At 44.7% G+C, this 27,695-nt stretch overlaps 1 protein-coding gene across 9 annotated transcripts in view; it reads right to left on the reverse strand.

Moving 5' to 3' along the window:
* NEXMIF (neurite extension and migration factor) overlaps window positions 1-27,695 on the reverse strand; it is a 170,411-nt gene that overhangs the window by 116,634 nt on the left and 26,082 nt on the right. For 2 of the 9 annotated variants that reach the window (XM_071813418.1, XM_071813411.1), the window contains exon 2: window positions 2,963-3,147. The exons of 5 other annotated variants lie outside the window; for them this stretch is intronic. The gene's annotated coding sequence lies outside the window, so the exon portion shown is untranslated. The remainder of the gene's footprint in view (window positions 1-2,962; window positions 3,148-27,695) is intronic. 2 more of the 9 variants (XM_071813412.1, XM_071813413.1) reach the window with 1 other exon arrangement.

Below are 27,695 nucleotides of genomic sequence, written 5' to 3' on the forward strand. Positions count from 1 at the left end.
GAGGATGACTCCAACACAGATTCCATACAAAGCCCATGGATTTGTTTCTGTTCCTGCCTCCTAGAGGAAAAGGAGGAATGAGACGATGGGAGAGGAAGGTGTGGTTACAAAAGAAAGAGCAAAAGGTAAAAAAAAATTCCCAATCCCCTCAAAAAGCATTGTTTAGTTTAACTAATATTTTCTCCTTCTGTACATATATCTATCTAAATACCTAAATAATCATTTGCTGAAAAATACGCCGCTATTATTTCTTGAACATTAGGTACAATGTAAAATTGGACCCTGAGAGTAATTACGAGGTTCAGGATAATGCTACTATTATTTCTGGTGCTCGGTTTCTGTAAATAGTGTCTAATGCATCTCAGAAGCTCACTATTAATCACAAAAAAAAATAATAATGTCTCTCTGCCTAATTCATAAAGTCTGAATACGAAATACTTTCAGACTGTGTTTTGTTTGTTGTTTGTTTGAGGGTTTTGGTTTTTTTTTTTTTTTAAGAACTCCAAATTTCCAAAGCATCTAGAGGGCTCCTAAGGAACAGCATACAACAAATACTTTGCATTTTCAAAATTAAAATTCTGGAAGAAGCTTCAAACCTAACACCAAACACTTATGCAACTTGCATTTTAACCATTCTAACATCCTTAATCTTCATCATGTTTAGTACATTACATTTCTTTGACAACTAATCAATCAAAGGCATCACACCTTCTATAAAGCTGCCAATTCAGTGTCATTTTGCCCTCTCTCAACAATGATTTATTTTCTACAGAAACTTCCTTGTTTATTTTATATATGCATATTTTTATATATAAAAATATAGCAGAACAGATAGGGAAAGAAGAAAAGCAAAGCAGCCAACGCAACATTGCATTACTCGGGATTGTCAAGAAGAAATCCGTGGCTTCCATGGATCCACAGCCTCTTGTCAACAAATCATCGAGGACATCCCAACGACTCGGTGTTCAACAAGGGAAAGCAAAGGATTGGCTCTAAAAGGGCTAAGAAGCTCTGCAAAGAGGCCGGCAAAGACCCAACAGCAGTAATAAGCTCTTTGAAATGAACAGAGAGGAGCAGCTCACAGCTCTGGCAGAGGAAAAGCACGAGACAACTTTGAAATACAGTCTGCTAGTTACGCTCAGTGAGGATAGCGCTACCAAAAATAAATCCGTGGAATACATAACTATTTGTCCGTGACCTGACATAAATGTCACAAAAGATAAAGGAAGAGTGGAAAGAGATCAACATTAAAAACTAACAAAAGCAACAGCATAAAACTGTTCAAGGAAATGCCAGTTCCGAAATCGCAGCAAATCTCCCCCAAACAGGAAAGCAAACATCTAGGGATGCCCACCGAGAGCAGATGTCTCCCGGAGGAATTCTGCCTAGCAGAAAGGTAGATCTTTCTGTAAAGTTCTGCTCTTCTCAAAAGCACAGGGGTTTTCAAAACAAGATTGATTTCCTTAATGGGAACAACAGCACAGGCTAATTCCATTATTTTCAATGGAGCTGAATTTGAAAGGTCTATTCACATGTAATGGTACCTTCTGGGGAAAAGGCAGCAAGGAATCAATTTTACAAACCACAGTGATTGAGGCCATTTAAAAAACAACAAAAACAATTAAACCTTTCACAACAATTCAAAGACCCCTCGTGGAAGGCATCCAATAGCCACACAAGTAGACCATCCTTGCTGCAGCACATCTGGCACCTCACCGCTGCATTTCCACCCCTGGACACCCACAGATACCCTGAACCAAGAGCTCCTGCCTACAGGGTTTCACTTTACTCCCGGAAACACCTTTCTCTGGATAACTTCAGGACAAGGAATGAAGACCCAGGACCTACTCTGGCTCAATGGCCAGGAGTTAATGGTGCAGGGTCACCATTCCTACAGGGGCCCTGCAAAAGGGCAGGGACAGGGAGAAGAAAAATCTGAAATAATGTCTGCAAGCAAGTTCTGTCAACACTGACTGGTAGCTGAGATAAAGACATATCCAGTCTACAAGCCTTTCACTCAGCATAAAAGCAAACCCACCCCACCCCATGGCAGGATTGCTCTCAACCATTTCTAAGAAGAACGCAAGCATTTCAAACCTGAGACTCTGAATGACTGACTACGAGAGGAGGGGAGGACGGCTTCCACCTGCAGGTAAAGCTTACGGCCAAGCAGTGCTGGTAGATTGGGGTGGGTTACAGAATGACCTTTTCACACCACAACAGCGCCCATAATTTGCTGAACTAACTTTTCTTCCTGCTGCTTTTGAACATATCAAATGACTTTTGAGCTAACGCTCAAGTCTTGAAAGCTTGTTACAATCCATCCTGGAGTCAGCTTCAATTTCATGTACTGGGCACAAATCCTACAACACCCTGTGAGCTTTCGAGATATAAAGTTCTGCCTAAGTTTTACATTTTACTGCACTAGTGCTGAGAAAATAAAGTGATCCAAGGTCATAGCAGGTTCTAAAAGGACCATAGGTACATCCCATCTCGTTTCTGAAAGGTACGCGGAACACCTCTTCGTCAGAAATTTTTGAAGTTCTATTTCATCTCTCTATGAGATTTCAGGGACACAATTTTACTCTTACACTGCACAATCTGAGGTACAAAACTTTGCATGAAAACTATAAGTACATACTTTCTTGGCAGCAAAATGTATCACAAAATGGAACCGTTTTCCTCTGTTTTAATCGTGTTTCAGGGTTTTCTGCAAACATCACAGAGAAACAGCAATTCCCCCACCCCAAAAGTCAACCCAACAAGATGCTGTGTCTGTGTAACTGTGCCTTGCCCTGCCTGTCCAACATGAAGGTTAGTTAAGCCTGGAAGGAATTGTTCTGTCTGGGCAAGGATCAGTAACATCCTAGAGCTGGACAGCAATGAGGGGAAGGATAGAGAGAAACTATCAGATATGAATCTTTTAATAAAGAAATAGAGATATTTTTAAACTCATACTTACCCCCTGCGTACAATCTCTATTTTAGGTGGCTCAGGAAGAACCTTATAGAAGCAGACTTGTCATCCATTAAAAGGTGCAAGACAAGGCCGCTCTGACTTCTGAGGTCCTGGAGCAGGTGACATGTCCCGCAGTTACTCCTCCATCCTCTTATTCTCATGAATCTTGTTTACTCCGCTCCTGTGCACCTCCAGACAAAAATGGCCCTTTAGCTGCTGCACATCTTATTTGTCCTTGCTTCTGCAATAAGCACTCACATCAATGAGTGTTTAAAACAGTGCAAAATTCAAAAGAAACTCCCCTAGGTGGTCTATGCATACAAATAAGTATATATTTTGCTTTTTTCATAAAAAGACACCCTGCAGGTTTCAAGCTTCTCTCACTGCAAGAGACATTCTCAGGCAACAATGCTGATTTGGTGTAAGCTGATCCATATCGCTGGATCCTGCCTTTGTTTTTGGCAGTCCCCTTTCAAGGTGACTAAATTAAAGCGAAAGTACAGTTCCAGGCAGCCCAACAAGGGGCAAGGCTTTTTGCAAAATCTAAAAGGCTAAATAAGATGAAGCAGACCTTCAAGCTAAATGATTAGGTTATTAAAAGAATGAAAAAGAAAAAAAAACAAAACCAAACAACAGCAAACAAAACAACAACATCCATGTTGCTCTAAGAACGTGAACTGGTAACGCTGGAACTGGGAAGATAATGGCAGCCAGGAGAAACCAGCACCAAACCTCCTGAATCAGATTCATTTGAAACCCCTCACATTTAATGGTCAAGGTTACAGGTAAAGTCTAAGAAGCTGCTTCCTCAGTGAACCTGATTTATATGAACACAACCGGTTCAGATCATGTCAAGCAATACAATGGGTCAGCCCAAAGCACGGGGCTTGTCACTGACCCCAACACTTCCAAAACCAGCATGCACAGCGCATACAAACAGGCAAATGGAAAACTTATCTACATTCTTTTTAAGCGTATGGGCCTGAAATTGCTAAGAAAAAAATATTTGCTGCCTGCACCTGTGTGAAATTGAGATTGCGGCTGTAAGTGCTCTCAACACTATGCATGCTATCGCACCAATACACTAATCACTGAAGGATCTTCAACAGTCCTGTTAAAATGCAACAGCAAAGAGCAAATTTCCTAATCTAACACAGCTCTGAGGATTATCTGATGCACCCTTCCTGCACAGCAAAACAAGGACTTGTCAGTATGGGGACCTACGTACACCCTAGGCTAAGATTTCAGTAAAGTAGCCCAGGCCCCATGTGAACACTGGTCACATGCAGCATATCGATGCACTCTATTCTACAGCATATTTTCAGTTTTTTCATACGGTAAATCACCTCCGATAAGGTGTTCTTCACATACATCAAGACTGTCCTTGACACCTTAGCTCACCACACAAGAGCCTTTCAGCTTGTCTAAAACCGCACGCTTCAGATGACATGGCAAGCGTCAGACTCAAGGTAACCCTGGCAAGTCATTCCTGGATGTTCACAGTGCTCTAATCTCAGTAGATGATCTGGAAAGCAAAATCTCCAGGTATGGTAGGTACCTCCTCCTCCTGCCAAAGCAGACTCCTCATGTTGGAGATGTCTCAGCGGCTCTGGCTCATTCCCCTCTTGAGCCCGGCCCTCACGTCCTCCTCACCTGCAAGATCTCCTCCAGCCTTGAAGAAGCTGGAGAGTAAAACCATGTGCACAGCCCAGGAGCAGGTAAATCAGGCCACACGACCAGAACAGCTGAGCACTGACAAGGGCAGGGGAACTATCTGGGTCACGGTACGCTGAAACCACAGCCCAGCAAAGCTTCAGAGCCAGCGGCAGGACCACAGGGAGAGGCCCGGGGAGGTTTAGTGCCTACTCTGCATAAGCTCGGCTTACAGACTCAAGGCCAGACTGCTGCAAACTAAAATAGCTGCTGCATAAAAGGCACAGCCAGCTCTGCATATTCAAGATCAGAGCAGAGATAAATGATGAGATTCTCTGTGCGATGCACAAAAGCCCAAAATCACCAGTGCATTTACAGTTCAATATTCTCCTAATCCCATCTTTATTTCTAGTGCATAAATAAAGCTCATTACAAATTATTTTCTTCAGAAACCTACTAGCAACCCAAAATAATTCATGAATGTGCTGTTTGCATTTATACATCCTTGACACCCACAGTAAACATCAAAACAAGGAATTCAGTCAGTCACATTGGTTGTAATACATAATTTCTCCTTTCTCTGTGGATTCTGTCACAGCTACACCCAGCAAACTCCTTCAGCAGCATATTTTGTTATTAGGTATACATATGTACAGGCACACGTGTCCACTTCACGGGGATGCTTTTCAGTGTCCACCTTTCTTCCCTGCATGAGCAAAGGCATTTTGTGACAACATACATACATGTATTGAATAATTTATTTGTTAAAAAAATATAACACTAAAAAAAAGAACGAATGTTTTCTTTCTCAGTCTTGACCAAACACAAAGCTACCTGCTTTCTTTGTTCCAGTACTGCACGGTGCCTCCTCTCCTCACTCTGCACCGATTGCCCCCAGCTGCAGTAAATGGTGCAGCTCGGAGGTGCCGGCAGCGGATGCGCCGGGGGGGCAGACAGCACCGCAGCCTCTCCCGCACGGCGAGAGCCGGAGCACCTGCCAGCCCAGGCACGGCTGGTACGGGACGCGACTGTCCCATCACCGGCTGCGTGACGCCCTTCCTGCACCCAGGGGAGAAAGCTGATCCAGCAGGATTTGCTTTGCTTTCAGCATTTCCTTCCTTGAGCATGTAAACTGGATAGAGACTTTAACAAAGAAATTTAGAGCTAGAATTCCTCTTTAAAAAAAAAAATCATTATTATTCAAAGACCACGCACACAACCACCAGGAACACATCACCACCTGGACCAAACACAGCATGAGAAGCGTGGCCAGACGCGTGCGGTGGCTGCACACACCCCTTGCAAAGAAATACAAGACGTAGCCAGGTGTTAACCAGCCTCGGTGTCTCTGCCACCAGGCGTAGCGGGTGTGTACAACCTCTGAAGCGGTTTTAGTCACAGTATATCTTTAGCATGGAACACAACGCAAGTATTAAGCAGGAAAACCTTATTAATGTTTATAAATATATAAAGGGTGAGTGTCAGCAGGATGGAGCCAGGCTCTTCTCGGTGACAACCAGTGATAGGACAAGGGGCAATGGGTGCAAACTGGAGCACAGGAGGTTCCACTTAAATATGAGAAGAAACTTCTTCCCAGTGAGGGCGGCAGAGCCTGGCCCAGGCTGCCCAGGGAGGCTGTGGAGTCTCCTTCTCTGCAGACATTCAAACCCGCCTGGACACCTTCCTGTGGAACCTCAGCTGGGTGTTCCTGCTCCATGGGGGGATTGCACTGGATGAGCTTTCCACGTCCCTTCCAACCCCTGACATTCTGGGATTCTGTGATTCTGTGAAAACCATGGCAAGTGACAGCTGATCAGGCACGGGAGATGCTGGGGAGGAGGGATGGATGTGCAGCAGCGCTGGAGAAGCCCCACACACCTCCTGCCCCTCGGGGCTGCACCGGAGCAGATTGTGGTTGCGTGACCCACAGCGGGGCCGACGGGCAACTGATTCCAGCACTGAACTGATTCCAGCACTGGCCCCTTCATGATGATTACCAGCACGACAGCAAAAAGACCAGCGTGGCTCCCAAATACTCTCACGGGCACCCACCTTTGTAGAAACCAGATCTCCTGCTTGCCTGACACCTAACGACATCCAAGTGAGCAGCTTTGCAGGATCTGGTCTGATCTCACCTTAGAGAACACAACCATGGCAGTCTGAGCTGCACCAGAACTGCATTTCTGAGGGCTGTGGGTAGTGTAAGAATCAGACACGAAGAGGAACTCTCGTTACCCGCCCTGCACTGAATTAGACAAACACAGTCCTCCTGATTGCATATACAAGGCAAAATTAAGCACCACCAGTTTCCTTCAAAAGAGAACGTGCACGTCAACGCTACTCCATCAACCAGTAGGACTTCCCTGCTTAGTTCCTGAATACCGGTTATTTTATGCAAAATTCAATGTTTGGACTGACTAGTATGGCAATTTATGCAAAAAAAAGAAAGGAAAAAAAAACCAGAAAATAATACATTTAACACATTTGGAAATACAATTAGGCAAACACAACTTCACAAATAAGTAGTCCCTCTGCCCCCAAAATAAAAGAGAAAAAAACGAGTGCAAATTTAGGAAACCAAGAATGAAGTTTGGAAATCTGCCACTAATGGAAAAGAACGGATATGGCTTATGAAATAACCCTGTTGTTTCTGTGTATAATCATTATTTCCAGTTTGGCCTCCCTAAATTACATCGGTTTTAATCTTCCCTGCTAAACTGGCACAATGTTGACTTCAGCTTTTTGGTGTCCATTTGTTCTACCACATGACATCACGAGACGCCTGCCAATAACAGAGATATGCCTAAAAGCCTTGAAATTCTTGGCTTTGGGACTCCAGGTTTTCTGAGAACTGTTAATTTACTTTGGCTTAAATCCTAGATTTTGGCTCCGGTTGAGAAAAGTATTTCTCACACAGTAATTAAACTTGTAGTGGACAACACCGAAGCAATAGGAGATGAGCTCCAAAATGAGTGTGTTGTCTGGTCACGTCTTCCTGAGGTTTTTCTTCTTGCAGCCATGCGAAGAAAGCAGCGAAGGAGCTGTGCACCAGTGGTGCAATTTCAGTTCTAATTAGACAATTAAGGCAGAAGAAATGGCATTTGTTAGACAAAACTTTATATATTATTAGAAAATTGGAGAAAGCCTATCTGTCAATTAAAAACCAGCTTAAAGTCAGACCACGTAAAATTCAGAACAAGTCATTCAATTTTAGAGCGGCAGCAAAATTACCTTTTCCAAAGCAACGTTTCATGGGGTCTTGGCTGCATCCTTTTGGGGGTGCAAAGCAGGAGAAGCCTCACCTCTCTCAACTCTCCTTCAATATGATATAAAACCAGGGGACAGCACAAAGACGGTGTTTTGACCCTCAAAACCATTGGGGATACAGACCCTTGGGCTGCTCCTTCCCCAGAGCTGAAGGGAGATTTGGCAGTATTTCCCTGTGCTGCACGGAGAGCAGGAGAACAGAAATGGCACAAGACTGCAAGTTCAAACACATTACAAAATAGTCTGCAAAAATAGCTGGGCCTTGTAAGAAATATACTTCTCCATGGAAACCACCAGACGCTCTGAATTCTGGCAGACTAGAGAAAACGGGTTTGTGTTATTAAATGAAATGTCTGTGTACTTGGGCTTTTATAATTCTAACCTTCAGCAAGCGAGCAGCAGTTGCTGTTCTGCAGAACCGGTCAGCTGAACTTGCGGCATCCTCCCCTCTTCTGTCCCTCCTCATCCTCATCCAGCCGCCCCGCCAGCCCCAGTGGACAGAAGGACGGCGGGGGGGTTACTCTGCAGCGCTTTTAATTACAGATACAAAATGGGAACAAGCAAGGAAAAAAAAGACACCCTAGGGCTTTAGAACACCTGTCCATACAAATAAGACACCTCCACATATTGAGGTGCAGAATGAGGCAAAGCAACGCTCCTGTAATACATTAATGAAAGTGACATTATATATTTCAACATCTGTGTACTCCAAACCTCTCACACTCGAGCAAGTGCAAGACAAGCCATTACTATTCTCTTCCTCACCCAAAACAGTTTCCACTTCGGATGCCAGGTGGGGAACTATAGATTAATTAACTCCCAACCGGTACAATGGGATAATTATACTCGCCTGTCTCTGGATTTCACTATTTCCAGCGCAACTGCCACGCTAGAAAGCAAATCTGAACCGTGAACCTCCACTTCTCCGCTGCATCCCAACAAGGTGCTGACCTCTTACCTGTGGAGGCTGGGATACACAATTCAGAAGAAGTTAATAGAATATTTTAAAAGAAATACAAGTGCTGCAGCCTCAAAACATGAAAGGGATGGGCTACAAAGGAGCACTCATATAGAGAGCAATTATATTTTTGATATCTAATGGTTCTGCCTCAGGAAGCAAGAGCTGGCTAGCATCAAACCGTATAAAAGAAAGGATTATGGGCTCACGAAAAAAAAGAATGCCTTTTTGATTTAAAACCCAGCAAAGCATAGTGTAGATTTGTTATTTTAACTCACAGCGCTTAATTCCTATAACGAGCCAGAATGCCATTAAGGATGAAAAATCCTCAAAATGCTTGTGGTACAAGAAATTAAAAGTAACCTCACTTTTCATCAGTGGCTGTTCACCAAATAGGCCGTTCTTTGTCTCTCGAAACCGTCTTGCGCTTGCACAATACATCCTGACTACACAAGATTTCAGTAGGAAAAAGTGTAAATTCATTTCGTAGCATCTCCACAGCGTTTCCCAGTTCACGGTAACTCCCAGCCAAAGGAATCCAAACCTCCTTGTGACGTCCCGACCAGCAGCAAAAGCAGGTCCCACCTGCGCTTCTGTGGTTCCGTACAGTGCCAGGAGGTACCGTGGTCAAGGTGTTAAAATAAATTCTCAGCGTTTAATCCCCAGTGCTAGTAATCATCCTCAGCTGAAGAAATTAAAGGATAATCCTCAATTATTCAGAATACTTTTGTAGTCTAGTATCTCAAATTGCCATTTTACCTCTATAGCAGGGTTTTGGTGGTTTTGTTGTGTGCCTTTTTAAGTGACTCATGTCCAAGTGGATTTAGAAATGATGGAAAACTGCTGCTCTCTATTTTAAAGAAGGGGTATGTTCAGTGCACCTAGTTCAAAAGAAGCAACATGCAATATAATCACATACATAAATATCTAAATACATTATTTTTGTGCTAGTCCATGGAACTCTGCACTTGAAGCGGCCAAAGCACAGCAAAGGGCATCACCCTGTACACAAAGCACCGCAGGCTGTGGGAAACCGACATCCGCAAATGAAGTACTATCAAAATACTTGTAAAAAATTTTTCAGATCCTACATTTGACCCGGAACTCCCTGACAAGTTTTTGTGCCGTCACAATCAACTTCGGGTTTTTTTTTCCCCAATCCTTCCTCATGGTTGAACAGGAACAGCAGGAAATGCTCAGTACCCTGGCAGGGAGGTGGGGACCCGGCAGTGTGGACACATCCACCCCCTTAAGATACTGTTGCAGTTAATGGTTGCAGTGGCTAAAAATAAAAACCAGAATTGTATTTTTTTAACTGGTGTCATTATTTTTAAATCTAAACGAGTCACTGTCCACACGATTTCCTAAAGTCCACAACCTCTGGTAATATTCCTGAGCGGAGAAAGGGGTTTTGATGTCTAAGTGGGTTTACGCTTGTTTAGATAATCTAAGTCTAAAGGATAATGCAGTTTTATTCCCCTATCCTCAGCTCCCATTCACATGAACGCTTTCTTTTCCAGCTGCAGTTCCCGAGCCACAAGACACAGACGGAGATGCGTGCCCTCCCACTCGGAGACAGGCCAAAGATTGGCCTTTGTGAGCTTTTTAACACAAACAATTCCAACATCAAATCCTCAGACTTCAGGTACTTGCATGTGGCTGAAGTTATCAAAGCGGGGACTTTCTCCAAGGCATCTCACACAACCGCAAAGCAGCGTGGGGTTGGATTCCAGACACGACCACCCCAGGTGGCTGGAGAGCAGTCTGCGTCTTCCCAAGAGCAAAGCCCACATCAGGTGGATGTTTTGGAGGCTTTATTTAGCCGCATTTGGAGTCCTGTGTCCAGTTCTGGGCTCCCCAGTTTAAGAAGGACAAGGAATTACTGGAGGGAGTCCAGCGGAGGGCTACGAAGATGCTGAGGGGTCTGGAGCATCCTTCTTATGAGGAGAGACTGAGAGAGCTGGGGCTGTTCAGCGGGAGAAGAGAAGATGAGAGGGGATCTTATCAATGCTGATAAATATCTCAAGGGTAGATGTCAAGAGGATGGACCAGACTCTGTTCAGTGGTGCCAACAACAGGATGAGGGACAACGGGCACAGACTGAAGCACAGGAGGTTCCATACGAACATGAGGAGAAACTTCTTTCCTTTGAGGTGCCAGAGCCCTGAACAGGCTGCCCAGAGAGGTTGTGGAGTCTCCTTCTCTGCAGACATTCAAACCCGCCTGGATGTGACCCTGTGTGATCTGCTCTGGTGAAGCTGCTTTAGCAGGCGGTTGGACTGGATGATCTCCAGAGGTGCCTTCAACCCCAACCAGCCTGTGATCCTGTGTATTCGGAGTCATTCTCAGTCAATAGAGACCTGAGCAGACGGGTAAAGCCTGCTAGTATAGGGTATGCTTGGGATTCAGGCCACACAAGAATGGTGATATTCCCGACCCAGCTTGGCTATCTCCATCCTGGGCTGCACATAGCCCAGATATAATCAATGGAGTTTCTTTGATGTGTTCACAAAGACCTGAGCAGAATGGGCACCCCAGCCGCCTCACAGATGGGAGCTCAATTTAAGCAGTTTTGGTAGTTTAACACTGGTTAGTGGTAAAGCCCAGCAGACTGGCCATGTCCTCTTGTGTCTGCAGCCCCGCAACCAGGGAAAGGGGCATGAGCTGCAAACCAAGCTCAGGGCCAGCCCAGCCCACCACATTCCCGGTGGCACCTGCCAGCCTGGCTGTTGTTAGCAGGCCCGTGAATACACGGCTGAAACAAGACAGCCTCTGAGCAGAACAAAATCGATGATCCGGGCCTTGCAGGAGGGAGCGTGAGAAATGCCAACTGCCAAAGACCTCGCCATGCAACAACCTTGATGCTCCATCCAGCTTCTTCACCCAAAGGAGCAAGCTCCACACTGCTAAGTTTTGCCCGGTGTTTCAACACCAGATCAGGAAAACAAACAAAAAACCAAACCACAAACAAAGAAACAAACAAAAAAACCCCCATGCTAAACAAACAAAAAAACTCACAAAAGCAAAGCGTTTCTTCTACACAGCAGAACCCCCACGGCTGCACCTACCAGTCCTGTGGCACCCACCCCGTCCGGGATCCGCATTACAGAGAGATCTGCAGAGGTTGCACAATGATACTGATTTCTGCTGGTTTATTATAATCTTGTGTATGATAAGCAGAGCTTACTGCACATCACAAAACTAATGCTTCTTCTACTTCATCAAAGCATGTTGTGCTAGAGCTGACTTGCAAATGGGGCTAAGATGAAACACAGGAACATGATTTTCTTTCTTGCTCATGCAATCACTCCCAATTATGTTTGAGACTTCTTGCTTTTCTTAGGTGAGCTCTAGATAAATACACTGGTAGATAAATAAACATGCTGGTAATGGTTAACAAGCCGCCTTTTGACAAGATTGATACAAGATTGACACCCATTTATACAAGTTCCTCTGTGTGTCAAAACACCCAATCCCATAACATGCACGTTATTCTTCAGAAAGAAGATCACCTGTCACACTGCATCTATCCCAACCCAGTCCATCCTCCCCAAAACGCCATCTTCATCTGTCCACTCGCAGGTTTTCCGCAGAAATGCCATCTCCTCCACACTTAATAAAAGCACTATAAAAAAACTCACAAGATTTCTGTGAAAAACTCAGCAATGGTGTCAATGACAGAACAAAAAATGTTCCGGGGAGAGATGCAATACAAAATGCTGCTTACTTTCTGTTATGAAACGATAGCTATATTTCCTTAGGTGACATCTCTTGCCGACAATCTCCGTGGCCATCACTTTATTATAAACCCTCCTGAAAACCCAGTCTCTGAAAGTTTCCATTAAATTATCTAAAGGGATAAAGCAAGGGAACATCAAGTTGTTATGCTAAAAAAAAATTAAATACATTTTAGCCTACCTGAAAACCAATATCTCCATTGCCTTTTCTTTTCTCTCTTCCCTTATCCCACGTCTCAGGAACCTGCCCACGACACAACGTTCCAGTCCCAAAGAGGCTCTGGGCATCACCACAGATGTGGATGCTTTTGTCTATTTGGGGGTGCAGGCCCCACTGTTCTGACTCATTCAGGCTGGACTGGCAGAACAGAGCGAGCACCTCAGGAAGGTTTGGGTATCTCAATCTGGCTCCTTTAAGAATGCTCCTATAAAGAAAAAAAACCAACCAAACCAAGCTACTTCCCAATATTACCTTTTAAGTAAAAATCCTGGTTTTATTTTTCCTGAACCCATAAAAAAAAAGTACAATGTTTTTTACGACTCTTTTGATTTTTATAACAGCCTTTTAAAGGGGAAAAAAACCTACTATCCGGGAAAATAAAAATGTTATACAGAGAAAAGAGCTGTCAAAAGCATTAGCTAGTTACAAATACCTTGCCTATTTCTTTACATCCCAGTAAGCTCAGAGCTTGGGTGAAGCCACTGCAGGCACCCAACTTAAAGGCAAAAATGTAGTTCTCCTCTTGGTGTCTTTAAAACTAACAGGTGAAGGAGACAGAAAAAAGAAAATTCACTGGTTTAAAATGATGGAGTATGTTTCTGAACAGCTACGAATTAATATAAACCCAATATTTAAAGATGGAATATGAAGAAAACAAGGCTGACTGAGGACAAGCTTATGACTATTCATTTGCAGCACACCAGAGCACCACGGGTCAAAAGCAAAGCAAGAAGTTTCCTTCTGACCCAATTGCTTCCAGCTTTAAGGCTGGGAGGGGGAAGATCATTTTGCATGTAAATACACCTCCAAACGCTTAATTATGAAGTTGAATCCTGAACAAAAAAAAACCAAACACAGAAGATGCATGGTTCCAGCTTGGATTGACAGAACAAAACCAACCCCAGCAGAAGGAAGAAACTGCAGTTAACGGGGACCAAAACTCCAGCACATCAAGCAGTTTCTCTGCTGACTTGCGTTTTACCAATATAAAGCACAGGTTTCCCTTGTTTGTTTTCTAAAAGGTGCCAGGAAGGCAGAAGATCACTGAAACACAGCCTTCCTTTCCACATGGCTCTGCTAGGCATTGCACCCACCAAATCAAGATTTTGAGCATCTGAGCACTTCACACAAACTTACCCCATCCTCTCAAGCACCTCTACAGTTTCAAACAGTGAAAAACCTCAGGAAGCAGGAAGATCCACAGAAACACATGTCGTGAGCAGTGGCAACATCTTGGATTTTTTCTGTTGTTCATAGCTCCATTTTTATAGGCAGCGTAGTACAGTATCACAGCTCAAATTCTGTTGTGTCACGCATAGGAAAGGCTTGTCAGAATAAGTACACTGCTTCATGACCTGCTCATCCACACAACACAAACCCCATCCAGTTTGCTTTGTGCTGGGGGGAAAAGGGGAAACTCTTAAGAATCACGCTTCAATAGTCACCAGTACTACTGAATGTGAGCATTTAGCCACAGAGCCAGGAATTCACCTTCCACTGACCTGTATTTGCAAACTTGCACCGAAAACATTTTTTTTCCTCGTTTTAATTTAATTTAATTGAGAAGCAGGTGCCTGCTGCCATCCCGCAGGGCGCATTTATAAACTCACGCTGATGCTACAGAGGTTCCCTGCACTACTGCCGCACGAGCCAAACGTGGTTTGCCAGCCGTGCAGGGCCGGCCATGGCCGCTCCCCAGCCCACGGGGAGCAAAAACTTGGTGTAGTGTGTCCTGCTGCAGGACCCGAAAACGAGCACTTGGGTCCCAAGCCCACCAGACGGACAGACAGCCGCCTCCTTGCCATGGAGGACGGGCAGCAGCTCCCAGTGATGAAGGCTTACCCAGCGTAATTCACGTTGCTGCGGCTGCCCGGGGCAAAGCTGTGCTGCAGGGTGGTGGGGTGCAGGTCAGCTCAGTGCTGGTTTTCTTCAGATCAGTCCCCTTGCACGAACAATTCAAAGCGTTAACTGCTCATACGCGATCTGCATATTTGCAAAGTACAGAATTAAGAACCACAGCAGCCAAAATAAAACCTCACTGGGGATGACACACAACTCATATCAAGGAGAGTGAAGCAGGGTAGGGAGGAGCAGGGGGAGAAAGGGACAGAAATGGAAAGCTGGAGCGGCCCAGTTACCTGGGAGATACGGCCCTCTCCAGGCGATACGATCTACCATTTTCTGAGGCTAATACGATGTCAAATCCCTAAAGCGCATGAAGGTGGCTCAGTTAAAGGGTCTGTTTCCAGAGATCAAGAGATCTCAGCATCTACTGAACTCGGCATGAGCCATATTCACATGCATAGCTCATTGATAAAAATAATGCCCGGCTCCTCGGCTGGTGCTTCTCATCTGTCAGCGCCGTAGCACGGCGGGACCATGGAGGATGGCTTCATTAGCTCCCTTTCACAAACTGCAAAGCTAAGGCAGTGAGCTCACATGACTTGGCCAAAATTCATCTTCGCAGAGGCAAAGAGAGAAAACCCGACAGGCCAGAGCTCTTTTTCACCATTTGATGCTCTGGGCTACACCCCTCGATGCCCAGAACAAGGCACAGTTCACTAAATGGACACATTACCAGGAGCTCGGACCATTTCATAGCCAATCTTGAATAGCTTTAAAACCCTCTGAAATCAAGGCGAGAATTTCCCTGAAACCACAGAACTGTATGTTGCGGGGTTTTTTTGTCTCTTCCTGTTTTAAAAGTATTAAAGTCAAGAATATTCAACATCATTCTGTCCACTCCTTGGGAGGGTGGGTAGGTGTTCAGTGCCAAAGGTATAATCAAGTGCTCAGATAGGCTTAGGAGTTCTAAAGCGAGACATCTGTAATAAAAGCAATGACAGTCAACAAACTGCTAAGAAGAGCAGTAATGGGATTATCTGTCAACACAAACAAAAGGATAAATACAAGCAAAACCACGAGTCTCTGAAACCTAATTCTCATTTATTTAATCTGAGACTAGGGCAAGGAGATTAAAGAACCTGAGGATCGAATAAAAAGTTATTGATTGCAAAATTCTTGCTTTAAATAAAGTATTAGTTTATAGTTTAAGCTAACCAGTGTACAAAGTGTATGGCAGCAGCTAATTTAAGCACAGACACCAAAGAAATTGTACCATCCCCATGGAGCAGCCGACCAGAGGGCTACGAGCTCCTGTTTGCCCTTGCCCTCTTCCGAAGGGAAACTTCTCCCCTCTCGCCACATTCAAGCAGCAGGAAGAAAAAACCAACCCACCACTAAATCACAATGTAGCTGAAGCCAAACATACAGTTGCATTCAAATTCCCTCTCATTTTGCCAGCTTTACTTGTGTGAACAAGGCCAAAGCTGAAATACTCTCCTTTAGAGGCTCAGGACCAGGAAGCCAGCACAGCCCTGAAACCGCAATCTGCAACAGCCTCCACTGCACGAGAGAAACGCTGCAGCAAAGAGCGACTGATCCTTGAACCGTCCTGCCTTGAGCCCTGCGCGGAACGCTCTCCTCAACTCTGCATTTTAAAGCACGGCATCACTCGTCTTTGCCTCTTTAACATGCTAGACACTGGACGTGGTGTTTGGGAGAAAAAGTGCCCCTGGGCACTTCCACGCGAGCAGACGCGCATGCACACGCATGCACACGTTTGCACAGGCACTCTTGCAAGCGGCGGTGGAGCGCAGGGAGGAAAGGCAGGCATGTTTTTATTCCTCCCACTCTTTCACAGGAAACCTTGCCAGCTGCCCTCTTACCTCTCATATGTTCAGCACAGCTGCCAAGGCTCAATCCAGATGAGAAGTCTGAAGCATGACACAGAAGCATCCACCTCGCTTCCCTTTCAATCTAATTACCGGATTCACCTGAGCGCATGTAGGAGGGAAGAGAGGGGGCCTGGGAGCATGAAGAGGCTGTGGCAGCTCCCAGTTAATTTGATGAGTCCCAACTTCTGATCCAATTAAAACCCAACATTCGGGGACCGGCAGAGCTATTTTCACCAGTGCCAACCCTACCTGTGTGATGACCGATGCCGAGAGCTCACACTGCCAAGCTCATTTCGTAGGGCCGGCGCCCTCGTATGCTGTGATCAATGAAGGGATCCTCATTTATTTAATAGGATGGGATCAGGCCTTTGTTGCACAAACAGCCTCAGTGATACCTACAAAACCAGCAGTGCAGCCAGCGGGAAGGCTGACTTGGATGGAGATACCTGCCTGTGTCTCATACAAACAGGAGACTCATTTCCCTGTCCTGCTCTGCCCCAGGGTAACAGACACCCCACCACTACCTCCTCGCACCAGGATTTTGGATCCTCCCCATCTTTTTAGGAAACTGTTCCTTCTCCACTTTCAACACAGATGCCTGAAGTCCACTCTGACCTCTCCCTGTGTGACACAGGCAGCTACAAGCTCCCAAAGAAGAGTATATAATAGACCAGAAGGCTCCATATGCATCTTTCATCTTCTTACACAACCGTGCCTCTCCACACATGACTGAGGAGATTTTCTGCAAACAGTTCAGCTATCCACCTAATGCTTACTTAATGGAAGTGTTTTCAGAAAAACACTACAAGAATTTTCAAATAGAAACAATTAGCATTCACAGTAATTTGCATCTACTTTTCCCCATTTCTAAACCAGCATGCTCTGCTTTAATATTAACCCCTGCTTGTTCATCAAAGCCCAGTGCAGGGGAGTTAGCCACACAACTCCCATTAGAGACCACAGGAGCAATTAAATTCGACGGTGAAAAGATTACATGGCAATGCTCGAAACTTGGGGGGACTACCCTTTGTTTTTAAGCATCCTGCGTGTCGGTAAAATGAGCGGCTTCCATCATGCCGCAGTTATTTTCACCGGTGTTCTTTTATTTTCTAATCCATTCTCTCATACAGCCACAAACCTCGGCAAGGGACTAGTGATGGGATTTACACGTGGGGTATTCACTGAATCACTCCCCCCTCACCTAAGGTGCCCTGAATGCACGAAGGGTTGAGACCAGAGCAGCCAAGCTGCTCCGCAGGCTGGAAGGAGCCCGGTCCCTGGGGTGGGGAGGGGGATGGAAAGGTTTCATTAGCCTGAAATTCTGATGCAGGCTCATTTTGTATGAATGAACTATCTCACGAACATTTCCATCTCGAAAATCACAGTGAACACCTTTATGCTGGGAAGCCTGGGTTTTCCAGAACATGAAACAGCGCATCCTACCTTCAAGATTTTGCAAAATAATAGAAGGTGAATATCTCACTCGCTACGTGGATTGTATCTCTGAAGACACATCATGCCTTGTACTCGCAAGGTAGTTTGCAGCCCAAGCGGGTTGGCCCCTGGGGTAGGCACCATTTCTTATGCCTACACCATGTAGAAGCAGGTGAGCGGATGGGGATGAGAGGAAGCGCCGAGTAATTCCCGCGAAACAAGACTGTATTTGCAAAGGTGCCCGAGAGAGTTATGGCTCAATCAACATGAGATGAGCATACTCTGTGAGGCAAAGAAGAAAGGAAGCAGCTTCTTATTAAAACACAGCATCTTTTTTGCTGTCTAGCACAGAGCTCCACAAGACAGCAGGTTCTTTTCCCCCTTTTTCTAAAACCCTGAAGAATTCCATGAAAAAAAGTCCAAGTTTAAAGACTCCACATCTGACGGCATCTAAGCAGAGACCACTGGTGCAGTGCAGTGCTGTCCCCTGTGTATACGCACTGCTCTTCAGTCTTTAGGAGATCACACACTTCTTTTCCTGCAGGACCTGTGCCTCCTGCAGCTCCCTGGTTTGATGGGAAGCAGCAAGGGATGCAAAACAAACGGGAAAAGTCTTGTCAATCTCTGCCTGATTCGGTACCAGGTTCTGTCGGCAGTGTCCGCAGGGTAGATTTGGATTTATACTCACGTTACTGAAATAGCTGAGTTTTGTAAACAAGATGGCTGATGTGCAGGGAGTAGACAGAAATACAAGGAGGATCTGGATTGTTCGGATGATGGTCTGGATTATTCACAACGAGCTCAGTGGCTAGGTATAAACACCTGCGTAACAGACCGAGCAACAGAGGTTCCGTGTCAGCATCTCCAGACCAAGGCAAACACAACAGGCCCAAGGCAGTGATAAACAAATGCCAGGGCAAGGGCTGTGGACAGCACACCAAAAGAACCCCCCGGCCTTCTGCTCCCTGAGATCATTTCAAAGCCTGCAGGCAATAGTATCCCCAGCAATCTCAAGTGATGCAACTGTGCGTAAGGGGAAGGATATATTTTATCATCATCCAAGCAGCTAACTGCAGGAATTTAGTAACATATCCATATATGCACTCCTGCTGCAGAGCACAAACATTTCTTGCATATTTTGACTTGACTATTTCCTCCACACATAAATACAGTTGAAGATGAACCTCAGGAAGAGTTAAAACTAAATATCATGCCAGGCTTTGCAATCACCTTTCTTTGCCTACTGCTTGATATAAGCTGTATACTGTACAGCTACTACAACACCAGAAAGATGAGGGTGCTGTGTTTCTATTTTCCACAGACACAAAGCTCAGAATAAAGTTACCCTCTGAAAGCCGTACCACACTCCCTTCTTTTTTCCTATGAGCTCAATTAAAGATCTGCTCAACCTGCCTACATACAAAATTCAGTAGCCTGCAGGACTTTGAAATGCATTACAAACCTGGTGTGGAACAGCCACGGGATCATTAAATACTCTACTTCAATGTAAATGTTTAAAAACTATGCAAGAATTGAAAATGAGATTCACCTCTGCCAGTTTGCTTTATACGCTGCACAAAGTTGCAGCTTAAATGCTTCAAACTGCCACCGGCAACCGCGAAGAGCAGCGCGGTGCCAACCTTGCCAGCATCACCGGGGAGCTGGATACACCAGCAATGGACAGCAGGAAACCTCTGCGGAGCCCAAAGACCACCAGGCCCAGGGCAGGCTCCAGAATGAAATTCACAGGGCAAGGATTTTTGTAAGAACAGAAAATTCTATACTTCCCACAAACGCTTCCTTTGGAAACTTGCTTCTGCTCTTTACATTCAGCTGCTTACAGCTGCTTTTTGCTGCCTGGTGCAACGCTGACGGCACCTCTGGCAGTAAGAGCTGACACGTTCTCAGCCGCAGAAAACACAAAGGAGGCAGAGATCTTGCCCATCACCTGGAGATAAAACATCCTGAGCTTGCCTCCTTAGACTCTGCCTCACTGCAGCACCTAAGCACAGGCTTAAAGTGCTTGCTAAATAAATCACCAAATACATGCATCCAGAATGATTTTCCTGACTCCAAAGTTTTGGGAACAGGAAGATCCCGTGCACTTCCCAAACAAATAAGTCATCCTTATGAGATTCCTTTTAACTTATGCTTTCGTTATTTGCCTCTTTTTTTACAGATGAGAAGCTGTGAGGAAAGGCTAAGGAATATTCTTCTGGGAACCAAATCACCTGCAGCAAAGTGTTCAGACTGTTCAAGCATCTCCAAGACTCTAACACGGGGAGAAAAGGTAAAAAGAAATCAAAATAATTCTGAACGGGATTAAATTTCAGGAGTTCCTATTACATGTATCTGTGGGAGTGCCTGAAGACCAAAAAGTAACAAGACCCCACAGTGCAAAGTTCTATGCAAAAGGTAGTTTGTAGGCCTTGTCAAAATAGCTTGGAGTCTAAACAGCCACGAGGAGAGAAAAACGTGTTTAACAAACCAAAACAGCACCGGCGAGCTGGCCAGAAACAACTGTCTGTTCATACATCTCTATTGATGGGGATAGCTGGAAAAGGAAAGGATTAGGAAAGAAAAATTAAGAAAATGAGGTACAAGGCAGCAGAAAAGAAGAACGGATCTAAGCAAGGTAAGCGCAGGCCTACGAATAATAGCTGGGGTTTATTTTGGAGGCTGGGGAGCCGGCAGGTTTACCCTCCTGCCTCAGCCTTGCTGTTCAGACCCGAACCGGGAGAGCCAAGGCAGCGGATATCTGTGCTAATTTCATACGGGCTGATTGGAAGGAAACAACAGTGCATTTGTTAAAGGTCAAAGCTTGTGCAATCATGCATTTTGCATGGATGAAAGTCACTTCTGTGACAGAGCGAACAAAAGAGTGACAAGAATGTAGAACATACTAAAATTTCAGTATCCCAGGTAAAAAGGAAAATTGCTCCTCTAATTTGCATGGTTTTAGGAAGGCGGTTTCAAAAGCAACTTTGATGTTTTCACAGATTAATACCTCATTTTCTTTTTTAATACACTTTGTTTAGAAAAAAACTCCTGAAAGTATATTCTAGATGTCAAATATTGCACCAGCAACAATGGAAAGTAAAGGCTTAGGCAAAAATATGTACTGAAAACATCACCTTTTTCAATTGGTTGAAGCAATTTACTCCAGTAACACCCTCATGCTGAGAAAATGATTTTTTGTCTATAACTGCTACATAGCTATTAAGCATTTTAGCATCTAAGTATGATATTTTTCTTCTTTGGTGTGTGGCTCTGCTTAGGCAGAAATAAGATGCGGGGGGGGGAAATAAAATCAGCATTTAAGCTTGGATAGGAAGTTCAAAAACAAACACCGAGTCCGCAATGAGATAGTGTTTACACTGCAGAGAGAATTAATAAAGCATTTAAGCACAAATTACAAAATTAACACGAATGCCACACTTAGAGCACATACCTTGGATCAGTCTACTTAGTAAACGTGAGACAAGAATTTGGCCCAGCAATCCCATACCTGGAGATGCCGGTAAAGTAATAGGTATCAAAGCATGGATTTCTTAATTTGCAAATTGTCCTTATCAAGTTGAACAACTCTGTGCTTGTTTTTTCTTCCAAAAAATGACTAAAAAACCATGGAAGAATCTGAACAAAAAGAGAGTTCAAGTGGACGCCCACAGGCATCCTCAGCAGCTAGAGCAGGGGAGGGAGAAGGGAAGGGAGGACGAGCAAGAGATACATCCTTTCCTTTACTATTCTAAGGTGTAAAGACTTCTCCATCACGACAGATTTTTTTAAGAAGCTATCACACATTCATAACACTAATTGATTTTCATAGAGAAGAGAGCAGATGAGGTCTCTTTGGGAACTGCCTGCTACATTTCTGCTTGAAAGGAGATCACTGCTGGTGTGCCTCAGCTCCTTCATAAAAAATTTAATTAACAATATCTCCAAGAACAAACCCACGGTTAGGTCTCCAGCTATCATGTGACTGCCAGCGCTCTGATGCACCACGGCAAATTAAACCTGAGCAAACGATACCTGTCGCACGTCGAGCAGCCGGCACGTTATTGTCTCGGCAGGTTCTCGGGCACGAGCAGGGATGCGCTGGGAAGCAGGAGAGCAAAGGGACCGCGAGATGCCCACATGGCAAGAACAACTTCTTTTCCTAGCTGCCACTTTTGACAGCTACACATTTCTATCCACGATCCGCTGGTGATGCCAGAAAGCGCAATGCTTAACAAACCACAATTCCAGCTGATGATCTTCACAAAACTACATTTTAGGAATGGCAAAACCTGCTCACGTTAGCCCTTTGCTCTGGGATACAGAGGGATGAGCGTGTAAGCGGAGCCTGGCGTGTCCTGTGGGAGAGGCACTGCACCGGCATCCCCAAATGGCACCGGGAATAGAAAAACCACCACGTGCCCGTCTGGAAGTCCCATCTGGCACAGCAATGGAGGAGAGGAGACAAGGCTGGATGTCTCTCCATCACCACCACCACGCTCGCTGCCTTACCCCGTAGGAGCTCTCATCCTCGGAGGACTTGCTCCGTCACAAACTGAAAGCAAGGGGGAAGAGATCTGAAAATAGCAAGGGTCCGACGCTATAAACAGATTACCAAAATCACTTCTTGTGTCTGCATATGGATTGCAGGCTTGCATGCAGTGCAAGGAAGCGCACGGTTTAAAATTTTCCCAACTGCACGGTAATTTGCGCTCATTTACAAGACAACGGGGCAGCAGACACTGCCTATGCTGTATTTTTAGCCCGTTTTGTTATCCTTTTAAAAACTTTCACCACTGCAAACGCGATACCAATACACTTGATTTATTATCTATAATGTCAAAAATTGAAAAGGATAATCAGCAATATTAGTCAGTGAAAATGAGTCAAGATTATCACTTGAATGGGGATGCTGACACCAGGAGCAGTGTCAGGGAGGGGGGGGGTCATGGTTGGGCACCATCAACATTCAACTTGCCCCAACCATGGGTCACCTGCCTCAGCCTGCGGCACAACCACCACCCGCAGGAAGGTCAGGGAGCGTAAAGCACCTCCACCAAACCACCATTATACCAAACCCAAAAACTAGGCTTTTAAAAAGTACTCCTCAGAAATATCAGCAAGGTGCTCCGGAGTTATTTGTCATGGTAATTTTTAGGTTTCTAGTTAGCTTTAGCTTTGAACACCTGACAAAATTGGCTTGGCGATGCTGTGCAGAGGGCCGGGAGCCTCGTCCCATCCATGGTGCTTCCCATCATTTCAACCCAAGGTTTCATTGAACCGAGCTCTAACAACCCCTTTGATTCACCTCAGAGGGAATCTCGCTTCAGTCTCAGGTAAATTTATCCGTAAGAATGAGCTGCAGACTTCAGTGATGCTAAAGCTCTGTTGAAAGGAAGGCCGGGGGAGGGAAAAGAACATTACAAATATACTAACTATCTACCTAGCTCGTCTCCGCGACAGTTGGCAGCATTATCTTTTTTTTCAGTAGTTCAAAAAAACAACCACCAAACCACCACCACTGATGGGATGCAAGAAGAACTATTTTTATAGATGTTGCGTTGACATAAACAGCATAGCCTGATTCCAAAAGCCCTGTCAAACCAGCAATCTGGTAAAGAAGAGCTCCTGAGCGCCCTGCGGTGCTACTGCCTGTTCTGGAACCACCAAACAAGGGGCAAAATCCTTTGCATAAGCCTTTGCTAATGGCAAAGGCCAACACCATCCCATTTGCCATGAAAAGGACTGGACCTGTGCGTACCAGCTGTGTGTTTTTCTTGATGCACCTGCCACACGTTTAGATGTGAAAAATCCCACAGGTTCCAACAGTTCCGGATTATGAAAATACTATCTTGGAATAACAAACAGTAAAACGCATTTGTAGAAATAAACAAAACTGAGAAACGATGACAGGAAGTTGTTGAATATTTGAAAATTAGACCTGGCAGGAAATTCAAAAATTGAATTAAAGGACAGCATTTAATTGCTGTGATAGATGTACCATCAACCAGACACTCAATGGCACTCATTGCTGCACTTCCATATGATTACAGACTGGCTCATCCTTGTGTGGAGGTCTGTTCTAACCTGAAACACAGCATCAAAACAACAGAGTGCTGGGTCAGCTCTGGGATCTACCTTACACTACTTTCCAAACCAAACAAAAGCGTTAATAACACACAGGTTTTAAAGCTTATGTAAAACCAAAATGGGATTATGCCTTGCAGTTGTTGATCACTGATCCCATATGTGTTTGTAGGGTGCGAGACACTTCAAGAAGGGACTTCAAACAAAAAAATACCCATGAGTTTTCATAAACATGTCTATTGACTATTTTTGAGTACAGGTACATTTCAAAAAGCCTGGGTTTTGTGCAGATTATATGCTATTTTTGCTCTTAAGAATAGGTTTTAATTTCACCATTTTCACGTAATCAACTCTGTCTTGGGGATTTTTTTTTTAAATAGATTTAAACTTGAAAAGACCTGTATTTATATTAGTCATTAAAATCTGAGTTCTTTGGAACAAGCAATTGTAGCAACTACTTTTCTGTCTTTTTATTTATTAAGTATAGCAGACCAGTGGTAAGGAAGACATGCAAATAGAATATGAACTATTTATGCTCAGTGCAATATCTCCAAGAGTAAAAAAACCAGAAATTACACTTTATTTTGAGAGGTAGAGAGAAAGCAGAGGTGAGTCAGTAAAATACTGCTCAAAACCAAACCAAACCAAACCAAACAAACCCAAGCCACAAAAAACCAAAACCCACAAAACCAAAGAAACCCCCACCAAAACAGAAAACACCCCTGCAACTTAAAAAACCAACCACAACACCGGGTAGGGGGTGAGCCATATGTTTTCATGCAATGCTCCAGGATGGAAATTCAGCAATTAAAGAGTTAAGAAATGCTCTAAAAGTATCTCACCCCGATGTGCTGAGAACTTGCTGGGATCTCACGGAGAAATGGGTGATTCTTACATACCATATGTTCTGCAAACACTTGCAACAACACAGAGGGGAGCCAGGGATGGAAATCCACCTTGGCTGCCGAATTTCCCTGCTTTCTCTAAAGCAATGGAGTCCAACAGGGAAAAAGGGCGTAAATCCAGCACATGTCACCCTGTGGCAGCAGCCTCAGGCACCCACCCAGTTGGACCCCAGCCCCATCGGGAGCCAAGGCCACCCCAGCACCCATTGCCAAAGCTGCATCGTCCTCGGTGTCACCTCCCCTGGCCTCACAGTAGGACAGGGCAAGAGAGCTGTAAAAACCTTGCAGAGCGACTGGAAATGGGCAGTCATGACATTTGAGCCCACATGAAGTCCTGGGGACAGCAGGACGACCATGAGCCAGCACTGGGTCCTTGCGCCTAGGAAGGCCAATGGTACCTGGGGTGGGTTAGAAGGGGGTGGTCAGTAGGTCAGAGAGGTTCTCCTGCCCCTCTGCTCTGCCCTGGGGAGACCACACCTGGAATATTGTGTCCAGTTGTGGCCCCTCAGCTCCACAAGGACAGGGAACTGCTGGAGAGAGTCCAGCGCAGCCACCAAGATGCTGAAGGGAGTGGAGCATCTCCCATGTGAGGAAAGGCTGAGGGAGCTGGGGCTCTGGAGCTGGAGAAGAGGAGACTGAGGGGGGACCTCATTTATGGGGATCAATATGGAAAGGGGGAGTGTCAGGAGGATGGAGCCAGGCTCTTCTCGGTGACAACCAATGGTAGGACAAGGGGTAACGGGGACAAACTGGAACACAGGAGGTTCCATTTAAATATGGAAGAAACTTCATGGTGAGGGTGTCAGAGCCTGGCCCAGGCTGCCCAGGGAGGCTGTGGAGTCTCCTTCTCTGCAGACATTCAAACCCGCCTGGACACCTTCCTGTGGAACCTCAGCTGGGTGTTCCTGCTCCATGGGGGGATTGCACTGGATGAGCTTTCCAGGTCCCTTCCGATCCCTGACATTCTGGGATTCTGTGATTCAGTGATCACACCGCTCTCAGAGGACGCAAGGCTGGACTATAAGGTTCTACTGGAGATGGTTTGTCCTGGTTTGTTCCCCTTCCCTCACGTGGTACCTACTATGTTGTAGCCAACCCCAGATTAGAGGCCAAGGAAGGCAAGACAGATGCACTTTTACTACATTTTAAAGTCAAGATAAATGTAGACATCTCTATTGTTGCAAACCTCCACTTGCTGCATCTACAATGCCTGGCCGGCCCCTGGATTTCTTTAATCAGCTAACCCTGGCGAGCACGTAACTCTACTCAGGCGTTACTACAGCTCGGGAACAGGACAGAGTCCCCACACCACTATGTGGAACATGAATGTCACTATAAAGTTACTTATTTTACAGCTACAAAGTTTCTAGGCATGTGGTAGGGTTAACATTCCTTCTTTTCCACTATATTTTTCTGCAAGGGAGAACTCACTATTGCACAAATTTCACTATTGCACTAATTAACGCAGACCAGAACACCCTTGAGCAAAAAAAGAGAACAAAAGCACAAACTAGAATTGGTAAATAACACGTCACGGCGTTGCAATGCACATCGCAGCTGTTGTGCACTTATCTCTCCAAGAGTTTCCACAGCAAGAATTCATTATCGGTTGAAAACACACAGAGAATATAATAACTTAATTTTATTGTCTATATTGCATGACAGTATCTGGACAAGATTATAAAGTAAAAGGCAAATCACCTTTTAAAATCTATTACAATTTACAGGATTTGTAAATTAATTTATATACCTTGTCTGTCCCAGTTTCCCCCTAAGAATTTACAAATAATACGTTATTCCAATACGAAACCTTTGCTCTCTACCGCAGCTACGTGAAAAAGCTCTACAAAATACGAAAACCTCTTTGAATGTACTTGTACTGATGTCTTCACAAAAATAGCCTGGAAAAATACAAGAACTCTGATGATCTTTTCTCAGTATTGCTTATTTTAAATGCTACTCGCAACACCGGGAGGTAAAAAAGCATTCTAACAAACAACAAATCCTGAAGGTGATGACATCCCTTTGCAAACAGGAGCTGCTGCCAACAACTAGCCACACATTTTTTCCTTCCTCTTTGCCATACCTACATTTTTAAGGAACGTTCCTTTTCATTAGAGCGAGAACACATGTAATAGGCCACAGGATTGCACCCTGAAAGCCACATGCGCAGTAGATCAACAGTGCATCAGAAAGCTGATTCTTTTATTGTTCGAAAAAAAAAACCAAACCAAAAAGCAACCTCACTACAGCACCCAAAACCAAGCAAAATAAACCATAAATCCTTCTACCAGTTCTCCCCCAACATTCAGAAATAATGGGGAGAGGGAAGGACAGAACATCACAAACTCCAGCTCCGAATTCAACCCCTTCCTGTACTTCTCAGCCAGAGTAAGCCATGCTGAAATCATTAGCTGAGAATTAATTACCAGCATTTAAAATATTGTTGATAACTTCAGATACGAAACCTCTGCAATGCATTTCTCCCCGAGGTATACAGAAATATGGAAAACGTGACTGCAAACATCCACTTCAATGTCCAAACGCTCATTCCAGGGTGCTCAAAGTGCTTTTTATGCTAAATTATCACATACAAATATAGGTAATATGACATTTTTTGAGGTGAAAGAGCTGGGGGGTTGGTTACTTACAGTTGGGCTTTTTTTCCCCAATTTAACGCATTTAATTTCTAGAGTTCACATAACACATATCTGAGATGAGTCTCTAAGGCTCATGCCTCAA

Source organism: Patagioenas fasciata, chromosome 11 (assembly GCF_037038585.1).
Source record: "Patagioenas fasciata isolate bPatFas1 chromosome 11, bPatFas1.hap1, whole genome shotgun sequence".
Lineage (NCBI taxonomy): Eukaryota > Metazoa > Chordata > Aves > Columbiformes > Columbidae > Patagioenas > Patagioenas fasciata.